We start from the raw sequence: 18,094 nt of genomic DNA on the forward strand, positions 1-18,094 counted from the left end.
CACATAGAGAACCTTGTTTAGGTAATACAGGCATACCTGAAAAAACCCGAAATTTAAATAACTATCATGGTAAAGAAGAGCAGACATTAGCCCTAAGAATCAAGTCTACTGTTTAAGGAACTTTTTGAAGTCTATATTTATAAGGGATTATAAACTATAAGGGAAGAATCTTATTTTGGTGGCTCATATAAACCCATTTAATTTATCCATTATGTATGGTTTTTTTTTTCTTTTCTTCTTATAGTAAGGCACATATTTGAAAATGTGTGCCTCAGGTAAATTTTCATCATTTGGATAGATATTTGAAACATTTTGTTCGAACACTTAAGGAAATCTAAATTCTTTTCTGAATCCTTATTGTTTTTCTGTTGTTCTAGGGAATAATATGAAGAACTGAGCTTTGCAATACAGTGCTAAGGTCTTTGTTCTGTCATGGGGATAATTATTACCATAGGTCATTATAAGATAAGAAGCCACAAATACATTAGTAATGGCAAAGATCTAAGCAGCTAATATAGTGAACATGCTTGGATGGGGATATATTCTTGCAAAGATATCTTTACATTTCAGTAATTAAGTGTGTCGTATTAATTACATGGCCCTTTCACAAAACCTCACCAAAAAAAACCCCAAGAACTTTTCCTCTTGATCTCAGATTAGAACTGATTGCATAATTACATTACCTGTATAATTAAATACAAAGTTAGTAGCCTTAGAACTGTACGATATTATGGTTTCATTTTCTAATAGAATTACCCTGTCTTCGGTGTAGAATTCTTGCTAAGCAATGGAGATCTAATTAGTTAGTGACATGACATGAACTCCTCGGGGACCTTTCCTTGGAGAAAAGGCACAGATTAAAAATGATTCAGGGAACTTCTTTCTCATTTCATTACTGGGATCCAAGTCACAGGAATTAGATATGTGAGAGATCTGTTAGACTTTCTTCTCTCTTATCCAGGGAGTGGGAGTATGTTCATCAGGCATTGTGCTTCTGGGTTCGGTTAGGTCCAATTTAGATAAGAAAGAACCACCTCTGGATGTAACAACATTGTTGGGATACATCCCTCCTCCAGCCCCTGAAAGACACATCATTACTGACATCTCACAGATCCTATAATGATCTGAGGACACACTTGTTTGCCAAGGTACAGGGTGATAATATGGCTGTGTTTCTGACAGACTGGTAATTACTTCATGTAGAAAATGATTTTAGGCAGAATGAACACAGGAGTATCCTCATGGGGAGGGGTGCCTTCGATAACCTGGAAATTTGAAAATTTGAAGGCCATCATTGTTTGATTTGATAAACACATCATAAAGCCACTTCTGCAAGTCAGAGCCCAAATATCTTCATAATTGTTTAAACTTCTACCGGCTTCAACTTTCTGAAAGGTTTTCAATCAGGGTGTGCAAAGAAAAATCATCCATTGCCTTTATTAGTGGGAGTGACGGGGTAGAGCATGTTTTCCTTGTTTGCAGTCTGTGTCACTTTGCATTTCTAGGTCATGCATTATGGCCATCTGGAAGTCAGCTGGGTAGCTCTGCTGAACTTGGTTGGGCTTGCTCCCATGTGTGCCGTTATGCTGGCTGTAGGTTGACTTGGGCAGGTATGACTGGGGTGACTCAGCCCTTGTCCAGCTTCAGCACTTTCCTATGGTGTTGGCAGAAGTGCAAAGGAAAGCCAACCCAATACACAAGCCCATGTCGAGTCTCTGCTTGCATCCTATCTTCTAAAATGGCATTAACCAAAGCAAGCCAAATGGCTAAGCCCAGTGCTGCATTAATGTAAGTCTATCCTGCTTATGATGGAAGGCAAAGACACATGACAAAGGGCATGGATACAGAGAGGAATAAAAAAGTTGAGGCCATCATTACTATTTACCACACAGTCCCCTCAGCAACTATGAGATAAACTTCGGTTTAATCTGCAAAAGATCCCCTCTTTATTATTATTAAACTGTCTGTTTAGATGACCTTCAATCCTGGAATAGGCTTAAAAATGAACCATTAAATGGTTGTAGACCATTTGTAGAAAAAAGTATGTAGTGTCTTCCTTATCTCTGAGTCCTTTAGTTGTTATTGAAATTGCTAATTAGAAAGACTAATCTTGGATGCAATTGATACCTTACTCCTCTATCTTGATTAATCAGAAGCATTATTCCTTGGGTATAACTGTCTTAGTCTTCTCAGGCTGCTATAACAAAATGCCATGGATTGAGTGGCTTAAACAACAGGAATTTACCTCTCGCTGTTCTGGAGGCTGAGAAGTCCAAGGTCAAGGTGCCAGATGATGGAGTTCCCCACTGAGGGCTCTCTTCCTAGCTCATAGACAGCTGCCTACTCCCATGCCTCACATGGAAGAGAGACGGGGAGAGGAGAAAGAGAGAGTTTCTTTGCAGTGTCTCTTCTTCTAAGGACGCAAATCTCATCATGAGAGCCCCCACCCTCATGACCTCATCTAACCCTTATCACCTCCCTGAGGCTCCATCTCCCAACACCCTCACATTAAGGGTTAGGGCTTCAAAATAAGAATTTCGAAGGGGGTGGGGCATAGTTCAGTCCACAGCAATAGCTATCACCCAAAGAGATTCTTCAGCATGTGAGGGAGCTCCACAAGAGCACAGTCTCTATTGCTTAAAGTGAGACATGGATTGTAATGGAAATGGGAGGAGGGGTGAATTGGGAGGGAGTAGTGAACAACTTAGAAAGGAGCAGACTTCACATTGCCCACTCCATGATATAGCACTTATCCTGAGGTGAGTTACATCATCTAAGGTTTGGCAAGACAAACGCTGCCCTTCCCCATGACCCCAGTGAGACCACAGTAGGGGTGATAGTGGTGATGGTAGGGGAGGTAACAGGCAGGGTCTTCGCATTTCCAAAAAGACCCCGAACATCGTTAGTTTACAATTGCATCAGAAAAATGAAACATAACATAGTTAATACTGTAATTAAAAAGATGATTAAGATAACAACTGTCCATGTATTTTCATTTGAATGATACCATAAAAGAAGTATTTTTACTTAATAAATTAAGTGTGGATTTCTTTTCTTAAGTGCAGAAGATACTATTCAGAAGATAACTTTGGTTTTAAAACAATAATATTTGGGGCGCCTGGGTGGCTCAGTCGTTAAGCGTCTGCCTTCGGCTCAGGTCATGATCCCAGGGTCCTGGGATCCAGCCCCGCGTCGGGCTCCCTGCTCTGCAGGAGGCCTGCTTCTCCGGCTCCCACTCCCCCTGCTTGCGTTCCCTCTCTCACGGTCGATCTCTCTGTCAAAAAATAAACTCTTAAAAAAAAATAAAAAATAAAACAATAATATTTGATGTGCTAAAATTACCAATTCAAAAACCCAACTCTGCCATAAGCTTTTAGGTTTGGCTTACAATTTTTATTATTCTATTTATTAGCCTGGCAAATTTAAATAACCACTTTTTAACTTGGCCTTTGAATAAATTTGTTTAATAAATTAAATATCTTAGAATACTTTCAATTATATTTATTAATTTATGTACTTGATTTCCTTTTATTTATTTATTTTTTAAGATTTTACTTATTTATTTAAGAGAGAGAGAGTGAGAGAGACAGAGAGCACGAGAAGGGGAGGGCCAGAGGGAGAAGCAGATTCCCCATTGAGCAGGGAGCCTGACGTGGGGCTCAATCCCAGGACCCTGAAATTATGACCTGAGCCAAAGGCAGACGCTCAACCGACTGAGCCACCCAGTTGCCCCCTTGATTTCCTTTTAAGGTCCTTTAATTGTTTGATTAAGCAAACTTCCCAAGTACTCAAATTATAAATCCAGTAAGTGAAATTCATATGTGATGATTGTTAAGCTCTCTTAGACAGTCCAGTGATACTGAAAACTTAGATTTCACCTTAAAATCACAAGTCTAAATCAGTTACCGACTTACACATTTTAGTACTGGAATTACGAGGCTCATCAGTTACTCAAGTAGTACAGATTCTCTGAAGTATTACAAGTAGTAATATATACCGAATATGCAGATACCTTTCCACTCAAATATATTGAAACTACAAGTTTGAGCCTCTTAACACTTCTACATTTCATGCTGTCTTCCCAGAGTTGAAAGACTTGAGTTAGCTCAAGCCATGTTAAGGATTAAGATTGCATAACAACCAGTGGTTCCAGGTCGGACCAAGCCTGGAGTGTCATCAGCAATCCCGATAGAATGTGCCTCTTCTAATCCCGATAGAATGTGCCTCTTCTGCTTTATAGTCACTACATTTAAACTCCTCCAAAGGGGAGGTCCCAGATAGGCCATTGCTCTGGGTTCCAGTTATGTATTATCTAATTCTTCTGTAATTGCAGGGTCTGAACATACCGCCTGCTGGGGAAATCACTAGATTATATTTGACATATTTGGGGCTCTTAACTGTATGTAAATTTCTTTTCTCCCTAATTCTTTTTTTTTTTTTTTAAGAGGGAAAGAGAGAGGAGGGGCGAGGGGAAAGGGAGAGGGAGAGAGAATTCTTAAGCAGACCGAGATCATGACCTGAGCTGTAATCAAGAGTTGAACGCTTAACTGACTGAGCCACCTAGGTGCCCCTTTTCTCCCTAATTCTAAAGATCTTTAAACTTACCAGAAGTGTCCATTCTTTCCATATACATTTTATCTCTTATGACCACACAAATTTGTTCAGATATAAAATAATACCCAGTTCAATTGTGGAGATTTCTCATGGCTTTGTTTGAATATTTTGGTCACAACTTTCAAGGTCATTCCAATGACATGTTTTTCAGAAAGTTGAAATCCAAATACTATCAGGTTTCTCATTTCAAACCACTGATGGCATCTTCCAGATGCTGCATTTTTCACTGCACATAGTATCACATGATTTGAAGTTTTATTAAGTATTCAAATGTAAATGACAAATGTTTCCAAAGCCTAATTTAAACATTGTGTGTTGACTAAGAAATGTCAATGACTCATAAGCAAATTTTGAATATATTCAAATATTAAATTTTTCTTACGTTTGTGTCTTGTCTCAAGTAGATTGTAAGGTCCTTAAGGAGAAGCACCTGGTTTTATATTTATAATGTGGGGAAATACTTACTCACTAGGTAATGAAGACAAGTTATTTAATTGGGACCTGCACTCTAGCTTCATAATAAAAGAAGAATATTTTTGTTCTTTAATTTAGATGCCCAGTCCTGTAGCAAGAGAATGAGTTCTGGGGACAAAGACACTGTTTAGCCTGCGAGATTTATTTAGAATCCTTAAATCGAGGGCCAAGGACATATTCTCAGAGGACATTGCATTCTCTATAGAAAGTTGTTGACTTTATACAGAAAACTATCTTTGAAAAATGTCATATAATCATATTCCGGATCATCCAGATGACATGTAATAGAATCCTTTTTTTTTTTTTTAAGATTTTATTTATTTATCTGACAGAGAGAGAGAACAAGTAGGCAGAGAGACAGGGAGAAGCAGGCTCCCCACTGAGCAAGGATCCCCATGCGGGGCTCGATCCCAGGACCCTGGGATCATGACCTGAGCCGAAGGCAGCCGCTTAACCGGCTGAGCCACCCAGGCGCCCCTTTGTAATAGAATCCTGTCATGGAATTTCAGCACCAAAGTCTGTGCATCATTGGAACCCAGAAGTACATTCGCTGTTTCAGGCTAATGAGTAAAGAATACAGGCAAATTCAATACAAAAATCACATATTAGGTTTTTATAGTTGCATCAGAAAAATGAAACAATATATATTACAGTTGAAAAGAGGGGCGCCTGGGTGGCTCAGTTGGTTAAGCGACTGCCTTCAGCTCAGGTCATGATCCTGGAGTCCTGGGATCGAGTGCCGCGTCGGGCTCCCTGCTCGGCAGGGAGTCTGCTTCTCCCTCTGACCCTCCTCCCTCTCATGCTCTCCTGTCTCTCATTCTCTCTGTCTCAAATAAATAAATAAAATCTTTAAAAAAAAAAAAAGAAAAGATCATGATGATAACAATTATTCAAAGAAGTAATGCAAAAATAAGGATCAAATGATGTCATTGTATTTGGTTTGAAAAAAGCTTTTCAGGAGTTCCAAGAGCTGCATTGGTATGCCAAACTCAACAGAACACGGAGGGGCGGGCAGCACCAAAATCATGCTGTAAACGGTAATTCAATTTCAAGAAAACATTGTATGTTACATTAATTTAATGTTGTTAATTAGAATTTTACTGTTTTTGCCATTTGTAATTAGTGCACATACTTTAGTTTTATTATTGAGTAAGAACTGCAACACAAGGAGTTCGTAACTAGTTTTATGTTCATATATGTTTAAGTAACATTAGTATAAACATAATTGAAATCAACATCTGGGCATCGGTAGGAGTTTCTTTCTTTCTCTCTCTCTTTCTTTTCTTTTCTTTTTTTTGCTGCAAAAAGCTTTATTGTTTCCATTTGGCCCACGGCTTGGGAGAGGGCTCCAGAGTGGTTACAAAGCTGCCTCGTGGCTGCAGGGAAAGGCTGAGGCACAAGTTCCGGCACCAGGGGATGTCAGAGGGGCCCCCTCAAAGCCTGCTGGTCTCCGGAGGCTCCTAGTCGTGCTTGAGAGTGAGCCTTTCCAAGAGATCCTCGCCCAGCCCAGCCTGGGGGCCGGCCAGCCTGCGGAGGTGAGGCAGGTGGTCCCCATCTTCTTGATGAGTTTCACCTTCTCACCCAGGAAGTGGTTTTCCAGGGAGTCACAGAGATGGGGGTCTGCGCGGGCAGAAGCCGGGGCACGCAGCTCCAGAAGGGCCTGGTTCAGGTTCACCTCCAGGACCTCGGCGGCTTCCAGGGCATCTGGGGCTTTGCCCCCCTCATCTTGGGACGGCTTCTGCCCATCCTGGAAGAGGGCGCGGCAGCCGCGCTGGTTTTGCATCTTCAAGAGGCACTCGGCGCCCTCGTGCTTCTCCTCAACCGGCTCGAGGAAGAAGTGCCCACACCTTCCAGAGCCACATCGTCACGGTCGAAATAGAAGCCCAGAGAGAGGTAGGTGTAGGGGGCCCGCAGAGGCATGTTGCCCGGGCGGTTGACGGCGGCCTCCCCCTCGGTGGAATCATTCTGACGAATCTGGGAGCTCACTGTTGATCGGTGATAAGGAGCTAAGCTCGAAATTGGCTATTGGCTGGTCGCAGAGGCCGCGGGGGCCAAGAAGATGGCTCCCAAGGTTGCGACTAGAGAAGAGGTTGGAGGGTGGTCGTTGGCTGGTAGGAGGGGCGCCCCGTGCCTGGGTCCGTGCCGGCCAAATACTGCTGAAGGGAGACACACATCCGCAGGACGGCCGGGCTCACTGCTCGGTAGGAGTTTCTTATTTCCTTTTAAAGGGATTTGTGCAGCACTTAAGTTGAGAAACTTTGATGGAACATTTACATACTATTTCCATTTTCCATTTTCATCCCAGAGAACTTACGTATTTTAAGGTGATTTAAGTACAGTGATTGATAAATGCATAGAATATAGATACATATGTAAGTGAATGTAAATATGTACATATCTTACCAAAAACTACACAATGTTTTGAACTCCTAGAAGATAAATTATGTTTACATATGTACTATTACAATAAAATTTATTATAACATTGCATCAGGGTACTGAAAATAAAACCTAATGTGGCTAATCCTGATCCAGGACTGTAAGTCTATGTGGTGAGGTAGGTTAATTCCTCTCACAGAGTAGAGTTATCTTTAACCCTTTAGGAGACCCTGTTTCTTGTTTGCATTTCTCTCTTCGGGATTTTCACGCCAAATGCAAGCACCACAACGGAGAGTTCAGTCTGCGCTGTTGAAGGGATCTAAATGGCACTGCCTAATTTACCTGCTCATTGTCACTGTTACACTTTTGAGTGATGGGGACCTGGGAGGTGCCTGGACAGGAGTGTCATTTGATCGGGGAGATGCTGGGTGCCTGGTCTTTAAAAACAAACAGGAAAAAGCATTCTCAATCTGATCCTCTTAACCAGAAGTTCTTACCCTGGGGAGGACTCCAGGAGCTGGGGGCGGGGGAGGGGGGGAGGGGAAGAGAAGGGGGAAAGCCTCCCCACACTGTGGAGAGCAAATTGAAAGTCACAGAGGGGTATGCCTCAAGGCAGTTTGTAAATCCACTTTCTTTGTCATAACAGGAACAAATCCCACCTTTGAAGTTTTTCCTTCTTGTTACAAGGATTCGGAATGTCTTTTGTTTAATCCATTTTAGCCCTTAATACCTGACCTGGATCAATCCTGTTGGTTAGATTACACAGCATTCATGCTGATTTTAAACTGGCCTGGGGTGGGGTGGTCGGGGGCACCGGGTTCTGCCTCATTGGTGTGGGAATCTCAAGAATAATCAACAGGAACACCCAGACCACCTTTATTTTGAAAAACAAACTGTCCTTTTCCACTTAAATGCATAATCTTGATGAATATTGCTAAACAGATTTTGGTGTGTTCTACAAATGATACATCTTCAAGGGGCCTTTGAAAAGCTGATTCTACTCACCTATTCAGCATGGCGTAAAGGACTGTGATGTTCACCACATAATACATAATGCCTTCAATGAAAATTCAAGGACGGCCTTCTTTCCCAGGCCCCCACATCAACTGTGGGTGCAGATTTGAGCAGTAGGGGACACTTTGCTTCTCAATCCTCGCCTCGGTGTCCTCTTTCTCAGGGATCTGATTATTGAATAAGAAAAAGAAAAGAAGAGAGAAAGCCTCTTTATAAAATGCAGCCCTATTTCTTCAATCTCCAAAGAGCTTTTAGCTCCATCCCTTAAGAATTCTGAAAGCCAGTGATGAGCAAAGGTGAGGAACCCTCAGAGTAAGCCTCACAAAGGGCAATTGCTAATTAGGTATTTTTCTAGGCAAGTGGCTATTAACTGGTTCTTAACAAAACACATTGTCTCAAATCACTTCAGGTTGGCTGATGCAGAGGAACCTTCCCAGAAAATCAAACAGCTTGGCTCAGAGGAGGGGAGAGGGGGCAGGTGGCCAAGACCACCGGAACTTTCACTTACCCTAGTGTCTTGAAGGAGCAGGAGACTCACAATCACTGCCCCCCAGCCTGGTGTGCCTTGGAAAAAGTCAACCATGTAGGTTAACCAGAAAATGGCCCAGTCAGCAGGGACGGGGAATGCACATTTGATACTTGGGTAAAAAATGTGCCATTGGCAAAAGGAGAAGACAGATTGGCTCCTGGTTTCTTCATTTTGGCTGGTTGTTTGTTCTGATAGTCACCCAAACTTCCAAGGGCAGAAACTGTGCTTTTTATCCCTTCAGCCACAAGTCACTTCACTGGCTGTGGGCTTTGTAAAGTCTCAAGAGAGGCTTATGGGTAACTGAATAAATTGATGTTGAGAGTGCATTGAGTGTGCCCCTCCAGAAGAAGGTGAAAACATTTGTTTTGTTCCCAATAACCCCGTCAAGTAACAAATGTGGAACATGCTACTTTTTCTCTCTCTCTAAAAAAAAGGCAATAACAAAGTATTGGTGCAGATGTGGAGAAATTGGAGCCCTTAGACATTGCTGGTAAAAATGTAAGTTGTAGCAGCCACTTTGAAAACAGCCTAGAAGTTCCTCAAAAGTTTAAACATAGAGTTAGCATATGATCAAGTAATTCCACACATAGGTATATACCCAAAAGAAATGAAAGCATATGTCCATACAAAAACCTGTACACAAATATTCATGAAGTAGCATTTTCATAATCACCAAAAAGTGGAAACTCAAATATTTATCTGATGACGAATTGGTAAACAAAATGTGGCTTATCTATATAATGGAGTATTATTCAGCCATAAAAAGGAAAGAAGTACTGAAACATGCTACAATATGGATGAAGCTTTAAATGATTATGCTAAGTGAAAGAAGCGAGACACAAAAGGCCACATTTGTACGAATCCATTTATATGAAATGTCCAGGATAGGCAGATCCGTATAAACAGGAGGATTAGTGGTTTCCAAGGACTGGGGCACGGGGGTGGGGAAAGAGAATATGAGGAGTGAGAGCTAATGGGGTTGAGAGTTTCTTTTTAGGGTGATGAAAATATTCTGGAGTTAGATCATGATGATTATAAAACTCAGAATATATGAAAATCCCCTGAATTGTATAAAGGGCAAATTTTATGGTATGTAAATTATATCTCAATGAATTATATATTTATACATAATTTATAATTATAAATTCTTTTACATACATTAGAATACATATGACCTTACTATAAGTAAGTCTTTGCACTTACATCAAGATTGGTATGTAAAACACACAATGGTTTCTATGGGGATATTCTGTGACCTTTGCTTGAAAGTAGGGATATAATTATGCCAGGTTTTTTAAATACAGAGCTGGGTTTAGTTATGTACATGATATGGAGCTAAGAAATTTCCCAACTTCATTGTGTGATACAAAACTCTTTGGCTCTAAGGCAGTGAAATCATCTGCAAATAAGAGAACTTTGATCTAATAAAAGCGTATCATTGAAAATCTAAGATGCATTCCTTAACAGTAATACTTTTTTAAACATCTACCACATAGTGAGCACTTTACATGTGTTACGTCATTTAATATTTAAAACAGCCCTATGAAACTATTATTATCACATGCTACCAGTCAGCAAACTGAAGATCAATGAGTTTAGTTAACAGGCTAAACATGTGTTGCTCTTTAGTAGAACATAATGATGGCCGAGCCAAGATTCAAATGTCTAAATCTCAGGCTCTTTTCCCAGTGAAACACTGCCTTCCCAGAGATGGACCATGGAAGAGCAGTCTCACTCCACCATATACATTTGGGGAGCTGGGGAGTAGGTAAGGGGATAGTGAAGTGCCTGCTGATACTAGAAGCCAGCAGTCAAATGTAGAAAAGACAGACAGGATCATCTTCAATTTGAGACAGAGCCCTTCTTCCTTGAAAGGTATAGTCTCTTAACAATCCCAAATAATGAGGTTTTCTGTGTGTGCCTTATCCAGAAACACCATTTCTTAAGGGATTACAGCATGGACCAAAACTCTTTTTTGAGTTCTCATTGATTCATTCTATGCTCTATCTTGGGAATATGAATATGACATATATAAATAGGACTCCTCATGGAGCCCAATCTGGTGGCAAACAAAGATAAGAGACAGCCACAATTCATCATGATATATGGCAGGGTTGAGTTTGTTGTGGTAGCCAGGATGGACATGCCTAACACTGGGACATAGGTCCAGGAAGGTCTCATGAAGATGGTTCAGTAGGATCTTAAGGATGAGCAGGAATTTACTAGAAATCTATCTGTGCATGCAAGGAGAGGTCAGTTCAGAGGAGAGAGGGAAGGTGAAGAAGGCCGTGAGAACATGCACAGAGTGGTGGAGCCCACTGTATTTCCATCTCACACCACACTTGGAGCCTGACATAACAAGGGATTATGACAGACACTTAGTTGTCTACCCAATAGTTCTCCTTTCTTGCTAATGGAACCCCATTGTTGTTTGTGATAACAAAATGGCCTCACCCTTGGAGATGAATCATGGCTGATAGAAACCATTCACAACAATCCTCTTCCTCTTAGACACACATTCATTTTCCCAGTCCTGGCCCATAGTAAGTAGTGGGAAAAGTTTCTTCTTTCCTGGTAGAAGGGGCAGAAGTAACTGGCACCACACGAAGCAACAAGCAAAAACGGAAAAGCCAACATGCTAAGAGTGAGGAACAGAAATGCGGGAAATAACCTGTATCCCTGATGCATCACAGAGAAGTTGTAACTACAAAATCCATCCACAAAGGACTTCTTGTCCTGCAACAAAATAATAAGCCATCATTATTTGACTTGTTGTAAGTAGCAATCAAAAGCATTTTTATATGATACAGAACATTTCCAACTAAAGACAAGCAACATTTTCTCCCCACCTCAAAAGCTTTTCTTTATTTGGTGCATGGACTTCATCCCTGATTGACCACTATGGAGAAAGGCTGAGTTCTGTGAGTGTCCTTCCTAATATCCATTCATTTCCAACTCTATTAGCCCTGAGAAGTTACAAGAAGAACATGACCATTCTACCTTGGCATATTCATGATAATGGAGCACCCATGGCAGCCATCCTATAGTAAGAAGTCCCTGGGGCCATGGCAGATAGCAAATGGCAATGGTGGGGATGACCCATGATCCTGGCGCCATGCACATGTCAGGTTGCAATTACCAGAGAGAGTTCAGGTTTTGCTCCTGGCAGAGAACCTTGTTTATCTTTGTCATTGGCACCATTGCTTCCACTGCTGGGCCAAAACCTTATTAGCCACTGGAAGTTGGCAGAGGAACACAGACCAGAGCAACTGACTGTGACATGAAGAACTGATATTCTTGCAGACTTAACAGTGTCTCCACTGCTGCTTCCCATTGGCCAAATTTATGATGACTCACCTCTAACAAGGCTATATTTAGTCATCTGTGTCAAATCCAACTCCAGCCCAAAAGTCAGAGATAATTTAATACTAGACTTGGATGGATTTTGTCAGTTTGTTACTTCATGTTCAATGTAAGAAAAACCCACAAGAAAAACAGCCCCAGATGATTTTTCCTCCGGAGTTGAAGATTTTATACATCAGCGAAAGCTCTGAAAAATGACAGTCTTGTGAAAATATACATGCTCTTTTCCTGTGAGTACCAGAGACTTGGTTATGTACCATCTGTGTTAGGAAATTGTAAGCTCACCAAAGACAGAAGCAAGCCTTTTATCTCAGCACCTCCCATAATTCAGTGTGCCCTCCTCATTACTTCTACCTGTGCTGATTCTTTTCCTCACTCCCTCCTTCTCTATTGCCTCCCTCATCCCCACCTTCTGACCTTTTCTCCTCTTGGAGTTTCCATGTTCTTACATAGGAAGATTAATTTAGCTTATCCAGGTTTCTCCAACCCTGCATCTCTACATGTTACCCTCAAGTACAACAAAGGTGGTTAGCCAAGCAGTGCAAACTTTAAAGGATAAGGGAAGGGAAAGGCTGTGAATGTTTTTATCCCTGTAACTCCCATAAATCATACTACTGATAAACTTATTCTCCCACATAACAACCCTCCGCATCTCTCTTTGCCTACTAAATAATTTCCACCCTCTTCATCTGACATTTAATGTCCTCTGTGACCAAGACCCACCTTCCTTAAAAATGAGGTTTTCCTAATATTGGTATCATTGACATTTTGGGCGGGACAAGTTTCGCTGTGGGGGCTGTCCTGTGCATTGCAGCATCCCTGCCTTCTACCCATTAGATGCCAGTAGCATACCCCCACACGGCTGGGACAACCAAAGCTGTCTCCAGATGTTACTAAATGTCCCCTGAATGGAAAAAATCTCCCTGGGCTGAGAAATATTGCTTGAAAGCCTTCTCACCTACTACTTCCTGTACTTTGGCTGTACTCTGTCTGTAACCAACATACTCTGAATTATCTCACCTTCACGCCTTGGCTTTCTTTGTCTTTTTGGTTTTGGAGGGCCCTCCCTTTCATCACCCAACTCCATCAAACTAAAATCCTACTCATCCTTTAAGACCAAAATCATTACTCCATGAACTATCACGTCATTCCCTCTTACTAGAAGTGTCGTGTTCTTCCTTTGAGTTTCTTCCTCTCATAACTTCCTTTGAGTTTCTTCCTCTCATAACTAAATTCTTTATTTCCATTTGACTTCTTGAATCTAGTAACTCTTTTTTACACGCTCAACCAGTGAGTGTTTGCAAATGGATGTGCGAATGCGTCTTTTGTGGTGGAGAATTAGAACATCGGAGTAGGAGATAACATTCTCTCCCCTCAGCTAAGAAGGCCACATGAGACTCATTCTCATGCTTTCTGAATCCTTCTTACTGAGTTAGTGGCAATAGGGCAGCACAGACCTGAGGATTCAGGAGCTTCTGCCCTCCTCAAAAGAATGTCAAGAAGCCAGCAAGCTGATCTTGATTATTCCCTCCCTCCAACATATATGACGGGTGCCCTAAACCATTCTCATTGTTGTTAAGCGACTAGAAAAATCTAGGCCACTCCCCTCCTGCAGGGGATCCCTGGAAATGCATAGGTCCCAGCCTTGTCTGACCACCCCCAGCTCTCACAGCAATTAGCACTCACATTTGGGAAGCCTTTTCTGCCACAGTAAGCCACCTCAGCAATAGTAAGAAAAAAAAAATTAAGTTTTTCCTGTACAGGCTCAGGCTTTCCCTCTATAAGTCATTTCTCACCTCCAGAAACAAGGCAACTAGAAACTCTGTAAATTCCAGTACAGTCTTCCAGTTGTCGTGGCGACTGAGCCAGTGTGGTTTTGGAAACTGTCCTTACAGCCAAGCAACGATCACAGAAGTCCTTCACAGAATAGTTTGACCTTAGTGGGGGAAATTCATTTCTAGAATCTCTACACTGCCACCTTGAGTTCACCGGGAATAGTGTGTCCTTCTTGTCGCTGGACAGACAGCTGGGTGTGTGATTTCCACGTTCTCTGGGCCTTAAATGACAGGCACTGCAGCAGGCTCAAGTAACAGACCTTGTCCTTATTATGACTGGACTTTAGTCCCTCAAACTAGGCAGGCCTGTCAATGGAAACATCTGATGTCTTAGTGCTCGATGGTACAGCCTAGACATGTCATGTTGCTTTAAGAGAGGTAGAAGTAAAAGCTCAGACTGAAATGGAATTAAATACAAAAATAGAAAAAAGAAAGTCCCTTTCAGATTCTCTACTCCCAGGAGACTGACCAGGATTCAAACTTTTAAAAGCAAAAATAAGAATACTGACCAAGGAACATATATCTGTGTGTGTGTGTGTGTGTGTGTAAAAGATGGAGAAAATATGATACTGCTTAATTTCCCCTGACCGTCTAAATATTGTTTTTTAAGAGATGGAGAGAGAGTGGGGGAGGGGCAGAGAGAGAGGAAGAGAATATTAAACAGGCTCCAGGCCCAGCTTGTAACCCAACTCAGAACTCGATCTCACAACCCAGACATCATGACCTGAGTGGAAATCAAGAGTCGGACCCTTAATTGACTGAGCCACCCAGATGCCACCCCCTGACTGTCCAAATAATTTAATATCACTGAAGTTAACATTTTCTCATTTTATATAATGACATTTTTAAAACCTGAATAACATCTTTAAACAGGAAGTCTTTTTAAAATTATTTCTCTATTTGTAACTCTGGAATAAACGTTTTCTCCTGGGCTTGTACCTGGTGGCTGGTTGGAAAATCTAGAGGCTCTCCCCTCTACCTCTTTTTTTTTGGAGTGGGAGTGTTTTTCTTAATGTCTGTCACATTAATGATTAAAATCAATTAAGTTCATCTGGGAAGGTGATGTAAAAGACAGATTTCCTCATTCCACTTAGGTGATTTATTGCCCTCTAGTGGTGTGAGATACTAAATATTGATGCAAAGTTAAGGCAGAATGAATTGGAATTCATTCACTCAATTATTTATTGAGTAGCTACTCTATGCCACGCATAGTTTCAAGCTCTGTGGCTATAGCAGCAAAGAAAATAAGCCAGAATCCTGAATTCAGGGAGCATATATTTTAATGGGAGAGATAGAAAATTAAGGTTTAAATATGAGTGGATACTTTAGATTGGAGTGTCTAGAATGGCCTCCCTAAGAAGGTGATATTTGCCCCTAGATCTGAATGCCAAGAAAACCAGCCAAAGGAAGATCAGGAGACAGAGCATTTCAGGCAAAGGGAACAGCTAGAATAAGAGTCTTAAAACAGAAATAAGCTTGGGGTGTTCAAGGAACAGAAAGATTCAGATTGGCTAGAGCATGGGAGATGGAGAGGATGGTATTAGATGAAGGTGGAAAGATAGGTAATGGCCAGATCATGCAGGGCCTTGAACCAAAGAAAAGCAAGTTGAAGGACATCAAGCAGGGAAATAACAATTTGATTCACATTCTTTAAAAGCTTGCTACAATAATAAACTGTAGATGAGCAAAGGAGGAAGTTTGGAGACCGTGAGGAGGCCGCTATAGTAGTCCTCCATCAGAAATGGCGGTGGCTGGCTCCAGTGTTACAGCGGTGGGAATGGAGAGCGTTGGTGGGTCTGGAAGGTAGAATCAGCAGGATTTGTTGAATGGCTTGGATGTAGGTGTGAGGGTAAGTGAGGGCGTGAGAATGACACCTCAGTTTTTAATTGAGTAACTGAGTGGAAGGAAATGGTATAGACCAAGATGAGGAAGATTGCCTGTGGATTAGTTCTGGGAAGCAAATCAGGTCGTGGCCTTCATGGCTTGGATACAAAATGCTGTACAAATTTTCTTTTTAAGATTTTATTTATTTATTTGATAGAGAGCACAAGTAGGCAGAGAGGCAGGCAGAGGGAGAGGGAGAAGCAGACTCTCCACTGAGCAGGGAGCCCGATGCGGGGCTCGATCCCAGGACCCCGGGATCATGACCTGAGCCGAAGGCAGATGCTTAACGACTGAGCCCCCCAGGTGCCTCTGCTGTACAAATTTTTAAAGAGTGTGTTATACAATGATGCCAGGACAATACATAAATACTTTCAAGTTTCAAGAGGTACAGGAGAGCTATAGAGTTTATCAACGGAAATTAGGAAGAACAGCTCCCTGATTACAGTGTGAGGCAACCCAAATGGGTAGGGAAAGAGAATTTAGCACCATGCGGATAAGAGGCAAGGGCTTTGAAAGCTTCTATGGGAAACTTCTCTCCCAGTTCCTTTTCTGTGATTTGGGGACTTCCATTATGTACCACAAGAGAGTGTCATGAGAATCACAGGATATTAGAGGTGAAAAAACTTGGAGGAAAACTACTTCTCCAACTCCCTTCTTTTACAAATAAAGGTGTTAATGGGGCACCTGGGTGGTTCAGTTGATTAAGCATCTGCCTTGGACTCAGGTCATGATCTCAGGGACCTGGGATCTGAGCCCCGTGTTGGGCTCCCTGCTCAGGAGGGAGTCTGCTTCTCCCACTCACTCTCCCTCTCTCTCAAATAAATAAATAAAATCTTTTTTAAAAAACAAACAAAGGTGTTGAAGCCCAGAGCCAAGTGGGTGGAAGGCACATGAGTATTCGTGGCTCTCCTCAATATACCAGATACCATATGAAGAACTTTGTGTACCTTACCCCGTCAGTTCTTTAAACAATCTTGCAAAGTATGTATAAATTCCCATTCTCCAGCTAAGAAAACTGAGGCTTTGAGAAGCCAAAAGTCCTATAAATAGCTACTAGCAGAGATGGAACTAGAAATTTCAAGTTCCAGTGCTCTGGAGTCCATGCAATGCTCTTCTAAAGAAGATTTTTGAAAATGTGAAGAGAAAAATGAGATTAATTTGGATAACTCTTCTTAAAGTTTAACATTCCATTCTTCCCCTCAAACATATGGGGGCAAGCCAGATTGCAAGGTTTCTGTAAAGCATCCAGGTGAGTTCTCCTGGCTAGGCCAGAACCAGACTTGGTGATGATTATGGTGATGATGATGATGTAGCTGCCATTTTCTTTGTGCTTTCTAAGTTTCAGTGTCTCAAACATTCTCTTGCTTAATCCTCACAACAGATTTGCAATCTGTTATCTTTATTTTAAAGATTTATTTTATTTATTTGAGAGAGAGAGCATGAGTGGGAGGGGCAGAAGGAGAGAGAGAATCTCAAGCAGACTTGTCTCTGCACGGAGCCCCACGTGAGGCTCCATCTCACGACCATGAGATCATGACCTGAGTCAAAATCAAGGGTCAGATGCTCAACTGACTGAGCCACACAGATGTCCCCGTTATCTTTATTTTAGAGATGAAACTAAGACATAGGTTAAATAATTTGCCCAAAGTCACATCACTACTGTACTCGATGCAGAAGCTTGGATGTGGGCAGAGGGAATATATGTCTTCCTTCTAAAAAGTTTTAATAACTTCTCTTCCCTCAGGCCCTAGTGCAATGGCTCACACAGGTCTGTCCTCCTTTGCAGGGCTGGGGATACAGGAAATGGGACCACTGCAGGGACAATCTTTACGTCACACACAGTTTAGATCTTATCTAGCATTGTATTATGACCCATAGGACAAAGAGGAAAGAAAAGCAAATGTGAGCCACAGAGGGTCTGCCTATATAACTGGGAGCTCTAAAGGCCCTTTATAAGTTGGAGGAAAGCCCCGTGTGATTGATAGTGGGCATCTCTACAGGCT

General features: G+C 41.7%; 1 long non-coding RNA gene and 1 pseudogene across 1 annotated transcript; both read right to left on the bottom strand.

The window, feature by feature from the left end:
- Nucleotides 1–6,020: 6,020 nt before the first annotated feature.
- Nucleotides 6,021–7,375, bottom strand: LOC118002528 (annotated as a pseudogene).
- Nucleotides 7,376–8,403: 1,028 nt separating this feature from the next.
- LOC118002037 lies at nucleotides 8,404–14,281 on the bottom strand. Its single transcript, XR_004676926.1, has 3 exons — nucleotides 14,169–14,281; nucleotides 11,681–11,745; nucleotides 8,404–8,647 (listed from the first exon to the last, which is right to left on the bottom strand). It is a non-coding gene; the product is annotated as an uncharacterized LOC118002037 (long non-coding RNA).
- Between the last annotated feature and the right edge of the window lie 3,813 nt (nucleotides 14,282–18,094).

This window comes from Mirounga leonina, unplaced genomic scaffold (genome assembly GCF_011800145.1).
Source record: "Mirounga leonina isolate KUSES-001 unplaced genomic scaffold, KU_Mleo_1.0 Mir_82, whole genome shotgun sequence".
NCBI classification, from domain to species: Eukaryota; Metazoa; Chordata; class Mammalia; order Carnivora; family Phocidae; genus Mirounga; species Mirounga leonina.